The sequence below is a fragment of the Eulemur rufifrons genome, chromosome 15 (assembly GCF_041146395.1).
Source record: "Eulemur rufifrons isolate Redbay chromosome 15, OSU_ERuf_1, whole genome shotgun sequence".
NCBI classification, from domain to species: domain Eukaryota; kingdom Metazoa; phylum Chordata; class Mammalia; order Primates; family Lemuridae; genus Eulemur; species Eulemur rufifrons.
This window is the reverse complement of record NC_090997.1, coordinates 34,613,314-34,624,973: the sequence shown is the minus strand read 5'-3', so window position 1 is coordinate 34,624,973 and position 11,660 is coordinate 34,613,314. Positions and strand designations below refer to the sequence as shown.

At 41.8% G+C, this 11,660-nt stretch overlaps 1 pseudogene; it reads right to left on the bottom strand.

The window, feature by feature from the left end:
- Window positions 1-1,395: 1,395 nt before the first annotated feature.
- LOC138395830 (COMM domain-containing protein 6 pseudogene) lies at window positions 1,396-1,773 on the bottom strand (annotated as a pseudogene).
- Window positions 1,774-11,660: the final 9,887 nt, after the last annotated feature.

Sequence of the window (11,660 nt, the reverse complement as noted above, 5' to 3'; positions counted from 1 at the left end):
TTTGGCGCGAGTTTCCCCGCGAAGGGAGACGCGGTGACAGCGCGGGTGGTCTGGGAGTTGTGTGCCTTCTTTCCTGGCCCTTGTAGGCTTTTTGATTTCCTATAGCTCTGGGTGGGTGGCTCCTACTGAAGATCATCTTTTGTCCTTTCTCAGGCGTTGCAGTCCTTATCGCCAGGTGGCTACTACTAACAATGAATTTGATAACTTTGCCTCATCAGATTCTTCTGCTACACTATCATCTTGACTTCTGTTTGTTTATAAAAACTAGAGTCTTAAAATAAGAATAGATTTGAGGTTAGGTGGGTGCGGTGGCTCACCCCTGTAATCCTGGCACTTTGGGAGGCCCAGATGGGAGGATTGCTTGAGTTCAGACCAGCCTGAGCAAGAGCAAGAGGAAGACCCGGCCTCTACAAAAAGTACAAAAAAAAAAAAAAAAAAATTAGCCAGGCGTTGTGGCACGTGCCTGTAGTCCCAGCTACGCAGGAAGCTGAGGCGAGAGGATCGCTTGAGTCCAGGAGTTTGAGGTTGCAGTGAGCTATGGTGAAACTGCTGCACTCTAGCTCAGGTGACAGAGTGAGACCCTTTCTCAAAAATAAAATAAAATAATAAAGTAAAGTAAAATAAAATGACTTGAAAGGAGTTCAAATATATTTGTGGACGAAAGGTTCTTGACCGTTAATTAGAAGAATCGGAGGGTTGGAGGTTAAGCACATTTGACTGGATGATGTAACAGTAGCAGTTTTATTGTCCTGATTATTAAAATTATCATGTACATAATTTTGTGTTATTACATTATTAATAAACGTTTTTTATATACAATTTAAACCTCACATGACAGGTTGACCCTCTAAAATAAGTAAACATATATATATAAACCTTACAGAAAAGAACCTATAACTTCCACCATGCCTTCATCAGCAACATCTTGTTGCTAACACCTCCTGATTTTCTAATACTAATGCTACTATTATTTTGTATATATAATACTGTGATTATGCTGTTTTGCAATTTGCATCTTTGCACTTAATGTATTTTTTGATGGCTTTCCATGCCAGTATACATGAATCTCACTTTTTAATGTTATATAATATCCAATTGTATATGTGAACCATGATTTATTTAATCAACTACAATTAATGGGCATTTGGATTATTTCTAATTTTTTGATATTACCATTCTTGTATATACATCTTTTTAAATTTATGGAACTCTTTCTATAAGTGGAAATACTGGGTTAAGGGGCTTTTTTTTTAACTGTTCGATTATTTTTTATTGAGATATAATTCATATACCATAAAGTACACCCTTTAAAGTGTTCAATTCAGTTGTTTTTAGTACATTCACAAAATTGTGCATTGATCACCACTATCTAATTCCTGTTTGTCTGATTTATTATTTAAAAAATGGAAAAACATAAATGTAATTTTCCTTAAATAAATACCACTTGATCCTCATGCAGTTTTGTTGCAGAAAGCAAAGTCCATGATTTTAGAATGATGACAGCAATTTAATAATCAGTTTTCACACAGTTTCAATAATTGCAGCAGTTTCCTTGCGTTGTCTGTAGAAATTCTGAGACTGTGGAATTGTCATTGCAAAGGACTTGTTCTTTATTTGGCCAGAATGATCTGCCTCTTTTAGCATCACTGCAACATAAGGATACTTAAGAGATTGGCAACTGTCCGAGCTCACAACCATACTCAGTTTCCACTGAAAATCTATAAGCTGGTTGGTGACCTGGGACTTAGCATCCAGCAGCAGCTCAAGAACCCCTTCCATGACAAGCGTTCAGGGCTCCCACCACCAACTTGGACAGATGCCAAGAGGCTTCTTAATGTCCAAATTTTTAATAAACTGCTAAATTACTTTCCAAAAACTTTGTATCAGGTTGCAACAACAGTGTATAAGATTATTTCTCCACACTGCAGCCAGTATTGGATACTGGATTTTTTTTTTTTTTTTGAGATAGAGTCTCGTTCTGTCATCCAAGCTGGAGTGCAGCAGGGATGTCATAGCTCACAGCAACCTCAAACTCCTGGGTTCAGCAATCCCCCTGCCTCAGCCTCCTGAATAGCTGGAAGGAACTACAGGAGTGTGCCACCATACCCAGCTAATTTTTTCTATTGTTAGTTGCCCAGCTAATTTTTTTTCTATTTTTTTTAGTAGAGACAGCATCTTGCTCTTGCTCAGGCTGATCTAGAACTCCTGACTTCAAGGGATCCTCCCACCTTGGCCTCTCAGAGTACTAGGATTTATAGGCATGAACCACTGTGCCAGGCCAGTATTGGATTCTTATTAAACTGAAAGTATATTTTCAATTTTTTTAATGAAAATGAGATCATACTATATATGTTGTTTTGTAATCTACTCTTTCACATAATAGTTAATCACGGACATTTTCTTATCCAATAAATACAGATCTATGTCACTTTCCGTTTGCTTTTATATACTATTTTATTAATAAATATTTTAAAATCAATAGTTGAGCCTTTAATTAGAGAAACACAAGCCTACATCTTGGATTTGAAAGCTATTCATTAATCCCTTCACATGATGTATATTCAAGTGAGATCTTTCTCTTTCCAACAGAGACATAAATCACAGGCCCAAAGATAGGGTGTTTAGGCATAGTGTAGGTTTTAACCAGATTTTTACTGTAAAAGAAGATAATGTTAGGTCCAGAGCTGAGACAGACACATGAAGCCTCCTGTGTAGCAAAAGGCTGTTTATTTTGAGCATCTGGGTGCAGATGAGTGGAGTCTGACAAAGACGTCCATGAGAGAAAAGGGGAGAGCCTTGGGCTTTATAGAGGGTTTTTCTGAGGGGGAGTAAAATTCTTTTCAAATATCTGGGAGGGATAAGGAAAGTAAGTTCCCCTCTTGCATTCCATTCCTTCATCTCCCTAGGGAACAACTGGGAGGGATAAGTGTTCTGATCAGGAGGGATAAGGAAAGTAACTTACCCTTTTGGGTTTCATTCATTTATCTCCCTAGGGGTTTGGGAAAAACTATGTGTCTAGTACACCCCTAGGAAGGGGAGAGGGGTGGGTTTTATAGGCAGTTTGGATGGAAGTTTGGGGAGGGTGAATTCTTTAAACCCAACAATAAAAGTCTTCACAATGAAGTTAACCTGTTACCCTTTGTGTTGGGGGTTCTCAAGATGATCTTCGGGTTTGATGATTAGCTAGAAGGACTCACAGATACAGAAAATTTATTATATTTGTAGTTATGGTTTATTACAATGAAAGGATACAGATTAAAATCAGAAAAGGCAAAAGATGTGTAGGACAGAGGCTAGGAGAGGTCAGGGATGAGCTTCTACTTTTTTTTCCCACTAAAACCATCCATGGAATGAAGGCATGAGCTACTAGTTGTCTCTCCCAGTGGAGGCATACAGACAACACTTAATTCTCCTGGCAGTGATGCCTGACAATAGGAACAAACTATTGCCAAGCAGGAAAGCTTACCCAAGCCTTGGTACCCAGCGAGTTTTCTGGGAGTCAGTCATCGAGGCATTGAGTGCCTGCATAACTGAGCTTTGTTACTAAATCTTCAGCCTCTCCATGTGTCAAACTGATACAGCATGACCAAAGAGCCACCATAAATCACTTTGTTAGCATAAACTATCATGGCCCAGGTGTATAAAAAGATGCTTTTGTCAGGCAGCATATTACAAATGTTTAGAGGGAGCCAAAGGAGCCAGTCAAAGACCAGTCCTTTCTTTGGAATGAGCAAGGTTTGAACATATTAAGCATGCCAAGTTAACCTTTCACTGCACACCCTTTTTATGAGTTAAAGGAATCCTCATTGATCTTCAGTTGGACTGTTTTTGGGTGACAGAGTGAGACCTCCGTCTCTAAAAAAGAAAAATGATAACTCTAATTGTCAATGAATTCTTCTCTTCCTGTCCTCCACTTACTTTTAAGTCTACTATTTGTTGAGCAATGAAAAAAGTAGAAATCAAATCTTGTCTTTGAGATTCTTATGGTTCCATGAGCAATTTAGGCAGGGTATAAGCAAAAGAAGGGAAAGGAGTCAATTTTACCACCAGTTGGAAAAGGTTGGACTTACAGAAATGAATAATCTCCAGGAATTTGCAGACTAGCGATTGGCAGGCACACAGTTATGAGGCAATGCAATCAGGATACGATAAAACCACAGCGAGCTGTGAGTACAGGGAGCAGAGACGGAGTCATCCTATCCCCAATGATAGGGAATGTTTGTTTCTGAAAAGGAGTTAACCTGTGAAAAAGAACTTGAAGTAATTCATCATAAAAGGAAATAAGAGTCTTTGGGGAATCCTTTATTATCTATCTGATCTCCAAATATCTTCCTTAGTTTCTTTCCTTTCGAAGTTGCTGTTCCCTCAGCCTGGAATGCCTTTCTCCTTCTTCCCCCGCCCCATACTCCCACTCCCCTATAAACCTTATGGTATTTTATGCCTTAGAAATGAACATAGGCAAGAAGATGGACATTTTATGTGTTAATGCTTTTTTTCCTTCACATACATTTCTTTTCTTTTTATTATTATTTTTTATTTTGGCATATTACGAGGGTACAAATGTTTAGGTTACATATATTGCCTTTCCCCCATCCTTCACATATATTTCTTGATATACTTTCTTGTCTTCCAAGACATCAAGCTATTCTGGTTTTCCTATTTTTCTGGCTACTCCTTCTCATTCTATTTTGCTAGTTTCTACTTGAGCACTGTACTCAAGCTCCAGGGCACAATCAATCTAATATCAAAGTCCCATGTTTAGGCCTCTGTCTTCTGAGACCACTCCCAATACCAATTCTGTAGCAATTTGTGTCCAATCAGGTGATAGACATCACACAGTAGATTAAACAGGGGATTTTTGTATTTTTTTTTTTTTTTCTTTTGAGACAGTCTTGCTCTGTTGCCTGGTAGAGTGCCGTGGCATCAGCTTAGCTTACAGCAACCTCAGACTCCTGGGCTCAAGCAATCCTCCTGCCTCGGCCTCCCAAGTAGCTGGGACTACAGGCGTTTGCCACTACGCCTGGCTAATTTTTTTTTTTTTTTTTTTTTGTATATTTTTAGTTGCCCAGCCAGATTTCTTTCTCCTTTTTTTTTTTTTAGTAGAGACGTCATTTCCCTCTTGCTCAGGCTTGTCTCAAACTCCTGATCTCAAGCAATCCTCCCACTTCAGCCTCCCAGAGTGCTAGGTGTGAGCCACCACGCCCAGCCCAGGGGATTTTTAATATAAGAATGATTAGTTATTATAAAAGAATAACTTAAGACATAAGGAAACTCCATATAATACCCTAGGGCTGAGGGAAAGTACCCATGGAAGAATAAACTTGGAAGGGGTTCAGATGCCAAGTACAGAAGGCCTTCAGAGAGCATGGGCAATGCAAGGTTGGGGGCCTGCAGAGCGAGAAGCAGCTCTGTGTGGACCTCCTGAGCCACAGATGGGCTGCACGCAGGGGTTTGCAAAAGGATAAGCTTCTAGTTGTGTGATTCTCTGGCCCACAGGTAGTTATATGCAGGCCAGGTGGGAATTTTGGTTTCCTATCTAGAAGGCTATGAACAGGTTATGGCCAGGCCAAGGCTGCAAGTTCACAGAGGGATCACTTTCTAGGCCTGTGGCTAAGGTCATACTCGAGACTGACCTTTTCTCCCTCAACCTTCTTCCACTCCCTCCGCTAGGCTGGAAATTGCAGGAAGCCTCTTTCTTCTGCAATGTTCCTCCAGCCTCTACTGAGAAAGCTTAATACAGTGATCATTTTAATGGAGAAATGCTTAAAGGAATTCTGTTGTTTATCAGAGAGTATATATGGAAGGGTGCATTTGGAGCTAAGAGGCAATAAGTTGATAATGGATACAATGTCTCAAATGTCACATGCTCCAGCTATACTTGCAATCGTTTGAACAAGCAGGCATGGTCCCACTTAGGTCCTTTGCATGGGCTTTTCCTCCTGCCTGGAACACTCTTCCCCTGCATATTCCCTCCTTTAAATCTTTGCTCAAATGTCATTCTCTCAGTATTTTATCTTAGTATTACACCATTCCTCATTCCTGATCCCTATTGCACTACTTTATTCTATTTCAATAGAGCTTATCATCTTCTACTACATGAAATAATTTACCTATGTATTATGTTTATTGTGTATTGCTTCTTTCTCCCAGACAGAAGGTAAGCTCCAGGACAAGAGTCTAGCCCAAGAGCCTAGAACAGAGCCTGGCACATAGTAGGCACTCAAATATTTTTTCTGAAACTAAGTGAATTACTGGAGACAAACATGAGATGTAAGGAATAAAATATAAAATCAACTAGATAAATATATAGCCACAAACAAATTTCTTGGGTTTTCCTACTAGATAACCAAGCTCCATATCAAGACTCAACTAAGGGCCAGGCGTGGTGGCTTACGCCTGTAATCCTAGCACTCTGGGAGGCCGAGGCGGGCAGATCGTTTTGAGCTCAGGAGTTCGAGACCAGCCTGAGCAAGAGCGAGACCCCGTCTCTATAAAAAAATAGAAAGAAATTAGCTGGACAGCTAAAAATATATATATATAAAAATAGCCAGGCATGGTGGCACATGCCTGTAGTCCCAGCTACTTGGGAGGCTGAGGCAGGAGGAGGATTGCTTGAGCCCAGGAGTTTGAGGTTGCTGTGAGCTAGGCTGACCCCATGGCACTCTAGCCCGGGCAATAGAGTGAGACTCTGTCTCAAAAAAAAAAAAAAAAAAAAACAGACTCAACTAAAAAGTCATTCCCATTGTGATTTGGACACTGGTTGCTGCAGCAAGATTGAGCTTTTCTCCTTTGGCAGGCCAGTAGTAGAGGCATTTGATCTGCTCCAGTGGATTGTTGCTTACACATTTTTGGTTAAAAAAAAACAAACATGCCAGTGGACTTTGGAAACCTCTGGAAGAAAGCATTAAACTAACTGTAGAGTCATTTACAGGATTTCATGACAAACAGCTGGAGCCCTTGGAGAAAACAAACAGAATCAAAGAGCAGAGGTTTTTGGAATGGGGTAGGCATATCCCTGAACATCTTGGAAGACTATCCAGGAGCCCTTACATTGTAACGGAAATGGATTTCCACATTTCAACTTCCATTTTACTCTTCCCTGAAATTGGTCTGCTTGAAAACAAGCCCATTACACAATAGTTCTCCTTCCATTTTACAAGAGAAAAATATACCTCTCTGGTATCGGAATTCAAATTAGGGCTCATTGCTCTGGGGTGTTAAAAACCTCTGTGTACCAAATAGAATGATATATCAAAATACTGATTTCAGGCCGGGCGTGTTGGCTCACACCTGTAATCCTAGCACCCTGGGAGGCCAAGGCAGGAGGACTGCTTGAGCTCAGGAGTTCAAGACCAGCCTGAGCAAGAGCGAGAGCCCGTCTCTATTATAAATAGAAAGAAATTAGCCAAACAACTAAAAATAGAAAAAATTAGCCAGGCACAGTGGCGCGTGCCTGTAGTCCCAGCTACCCAGGAGGCTGAGGCAGGCGGATCACTTGAGCCCAGGAGTTTGAGGTTGTTGTGAGCTAGGCTGATGCCAAGGCACTCTAGCCCAGGCAAGACAGTGAGACTCTGTCTCCAAAAAAAAAAACCTCCGTGTACCAAATAGAATGATATATCAAAATACTGGTTTCAGGCTGGGCATGCTGGCTCACGCCTGTAATCCTAGCACTCTGGGAGGCCAAAGTGGGAGGATCGCTTGAGGTCGGGAGTTGGAGACCAGCCTGAGCAAGAGTGAGACCCCGTCTCTACTAAAAATAGAAAAAATTAGCCAGTCAACTAAAAATAGAAATAAAAAATTAGCCGGGTGTGGTGGCTCGCGCCTATAGTCCCAGCTACTCGGGAGACTGAGGCAGAGGGATTGCTTGAGCCCAGGAGTCTGAGGTTGCTGTGAGCTAGGCTGATGCCATGGCACTCTAGCCCAGGCAACAAAGTGAGACTCTGTCTCAAAAAAAAAAAAAATAATAATAATACTGGTTTTAGGAAAAGCTTTTAGAAAAAGTAATCAACGCATTTTTTCCATTGATGGATGGATAAACAAAATGTGATATATAGATACAATGGAATATTATTCAGCTTTAAAAAGGAAGGAAATCGGCCGGGTACGGTGGCTCACGCCTGTAATCCTAGCACTCTGGGAGGCAGATTCGGGTGAATTGTTTGAGTTCAGGAGTTTGAGACCAGCCTGAGCAAGAGCGAGACCCCGTCTCTACTAAAAATAGAAAGAAATTATATGGACAGCTAAAATATATATATATATATATATATATATATATATATAATTAGCTGGGCATGGTGGCGCATGCCTGTAGTTCCAGCTACTTGGGAAGCTGAGGCAGGAGGATTGCTTGAGCCCAGGAGTTTGAGGTTGCTGTGAGCTAGGGTGACGCCACGGCACTCACTCTAGCCCGGGCAACAGAGTTTTTTTCAAAAAAAAAAAAAAAAGGAAAGAAAGCCTCACATAAGTTGAATGAACTTTGGCTAAGTGAAATAAGTCACTCACAAAACGAGAAATAGTGCATGATTTCACTGACATAAGGTACTTAGAATTTTCAAAAATCCCTGAGACAGAAAGTAGAATGGTGGTTGCCAGGGACTGGAGTGAGGAGGGAATAGGGAGTGTATAGAGCACCCTTAACCTAAGTGACTCCATCTTAGAAAAAGACTTCTTTTAAAAAGGCATCATGCCAACAAAGAGCAGATGTTTACAGACTGCATCTAAACAAATAAGGGCATAACCCTGTACTATCAGTCCCTACCAGAAGATTCAAGGACCATAAAAAGAGCAGGACTTCCCTGGCCAGGTATGGTCAGTCGTTTCTGTAGTGACTGCCTTGCTGTCCCTTGTGATAAGCAACTAGGCTCAGCTGTTGAAGGCCCTGCCAAATCCTTGCAAGACACTGGCAGCATCACTAATGACCATCCAGATCAGCCCAGCACATTCTCCTTGTCCATGTTGCTGTCCTTGGACTTGTTCGTTAACCCCCTTTTCTATTCCTTTTGTCTGGATGTTAAATGTTACTTTGTTTAATGTGGAAATTTTAATCTATAACATTTATATATTGATTAAGTATACCACTATGTATGGTTTACAACATTGACTGACTTGTGGAGTGGCTTGAGCCTGTGTATTAGCGACTCTGACTACTGAGTGAATGGACAGTACTAAAGAGCACTGCCTCCTTAGGGACTCCACACAGCTAGTGGCTTTTATAATTGAAACATCATCAACAGAAGTCTGACATTAGGTGGGGAGTGGTGGCTCATACCCATAATCCTAGCACTCTGGGAAACTGAGGTGGGAGGATTGCTTGAGGCAAGGAGTTCCAGACCAGCCTAAGCAAGAGTGAGATCCCATGTCTACTAAAAATAAAAAATTAGCCTGGCATGGTGGTACACATCAGGTAGTCCCAGCTACTCAGGAGGCGGAGGCAGGAGGATCGCGTGAGCCCAGGAGTTTGAGGTTGCTGTGAGGTAAGATGAGGCCACTTCACTCTAGCCAGGATAACAGACCAAGACTCTGTCTCAAAACAAAAGAAAGTCTGATATTGTGGGAGTCCACTTGCTCAAGGCTTCTTGGGCGTGGCTCCGGGTAAAAAAAAAAATAAGTCTGACATTGTGGAAAGACACAAACGTGTGTGAACTTGGTGATCTCTGACCTCACCCCACTCAGGAATGAGTTATTTGTACATATGTACATGTGGTACAGAGCTCCAGTTTTGCAAGATGAAGAGTTCTGGAGATGGATGGTGGTGATGGTTGCACAACAACGTGGATGTATATCATGTCTCTGAATGATACAAATGCTTAAAATAGTTTAAAGAAAGTAATCAAGGCATTCTTAACCCAAGAGGTTCCTGTCTAATATGTATTTCTATAAAGAGGGAAGATTGGTTTTAGAAATGGATATTTGAAAGCCTGTATTGAACTCTGGCATCACAACAGCCAAAGCAGTATGGATGATTTAAAATATAAGTGCTGTTTTTTAATGGGGTTTATTTTTTTAATTGTCAGATGGTGGGGTGATTTAAAGTCCCATGTGGTGACCACTGTTCTCTGCTGTCCAGCTTGCACTGTCGCCAGGTGGTTGTGCAGAATAAGATCAAACATTAGAGCGTGTGCATCATAATTGTTCCAGTTTGAGGGAAAAGGGTAGCAACTGGGGTCAGTCAGAACTGGGTCTCCCCAGGTGACTACCTGGATCACTGGGGCAAACAGGGAAAAGGGGAGAGGCTATCCCCACTGGGGTCTGTGAGAGCTGGGCGTCCCCAGGTAACAGCCCAGACCATGCGGCCAAAGTACCGGTCCAGATGTCTCTTTTCCGATCAGTAGGAAAAGGGGCTGTGCACAACCCCTCAAACCTAGGAGCCTCTCCTTATTAAGCACCAGAACAAGGATATCTGTTGGTATAATGACCTGGCTTATTTGTAAAAGCATCAGTGATTGGGTGGCCACCCACAATAAAGAAGGCACTTCCTGGGATACAGCGAAAGAAGCAGCTAGAGGGTGATGGAGAAACACCCAATAAGACCAGGGGTGTAGGTATTTAACTGTGCCCCACGTAGGAGAGACATCGCAGGGATAGGCACAGAAGAGGTGCCTCAAGGTAACCCAGGTCTGTTCATGTACAGGCCTATCCACCGGCTGTATAAACCCTTGGAGTCCTAAATGGCACTAAGTCCCACTTTACTTATTACTGGGCGTACACGTTCACTCTGAGCGAGTGAGTCAGGCACTAGATGACTTAGTGCCGATCAAAACCGGGGGAGGATGGGTTTAGCCTTAATACGGGAAGGGGCCACAAGCACCTCATCATCGGAAAGAAAAATACATTACCAAAACCAGTGCAAAGCCGGGAAACACAAAAGTTACAGCACAAAGCCCTCTTCCCTAAAGAGAAACAAAATGAAAGACCTCTCCCCTATCACAAGGGACACATTCCCAAATTCCTTATCACACACCCAGGTTTAGCCAAGAACTCGACCACGCAGTCTTAGAAATGGAAAAGCGAAAGCAAAGGCAGGAAAATCCAAAGCAAGGGAGAAAGGTGAGCTGGCTTGCTCACAGAGAAACATCCAAGTCACGGAAATGGCAAGGGTGGAAAAGCAAAAGCAAGGGTAGGAAAACCCAAAGCAACATGGAAGAAAGGGTTGCCTAGGCAGAAAGATCAGAGTCACGAAATGGCGGGGGTGGACAAGCGAGAGCAAAGGGCAGGAAGGCGCAGAGCAAGTCTTGCTCAGAAAGAAACATCTGAGTCACCGCACCAAATAAGTCACATTTTAGTCTGAAATGTCGGTATTAGTGCGCTCATGGCAGAAGAATGACCAGACATGCCAAAGTAAAGCAAGCACAAGAATGAGATTTATTGAGGAGAGAAAGCTAGGATTATAGGGCAAGAGCCAGATATAGGTTTACAGAGCATCATACATACGACACAGATGACAAGTGGACCCATCATCACAGCAAAGGGAAAGCAAAAGGAAGGGTGCAAAAAGGGACCTTGATGGGCTTTAAAGAACCAATCGATAAAGTATCACGGATACTTTACACTTCTTCAAGATTTTGTGTGCTTTTAAAAAAAGTCAAATAAAATGAAATATTCCTTCCAATTTCAGTCAATCCTCATCATGTTCCATCTTGAAAAACTTGAATATTTTCTAT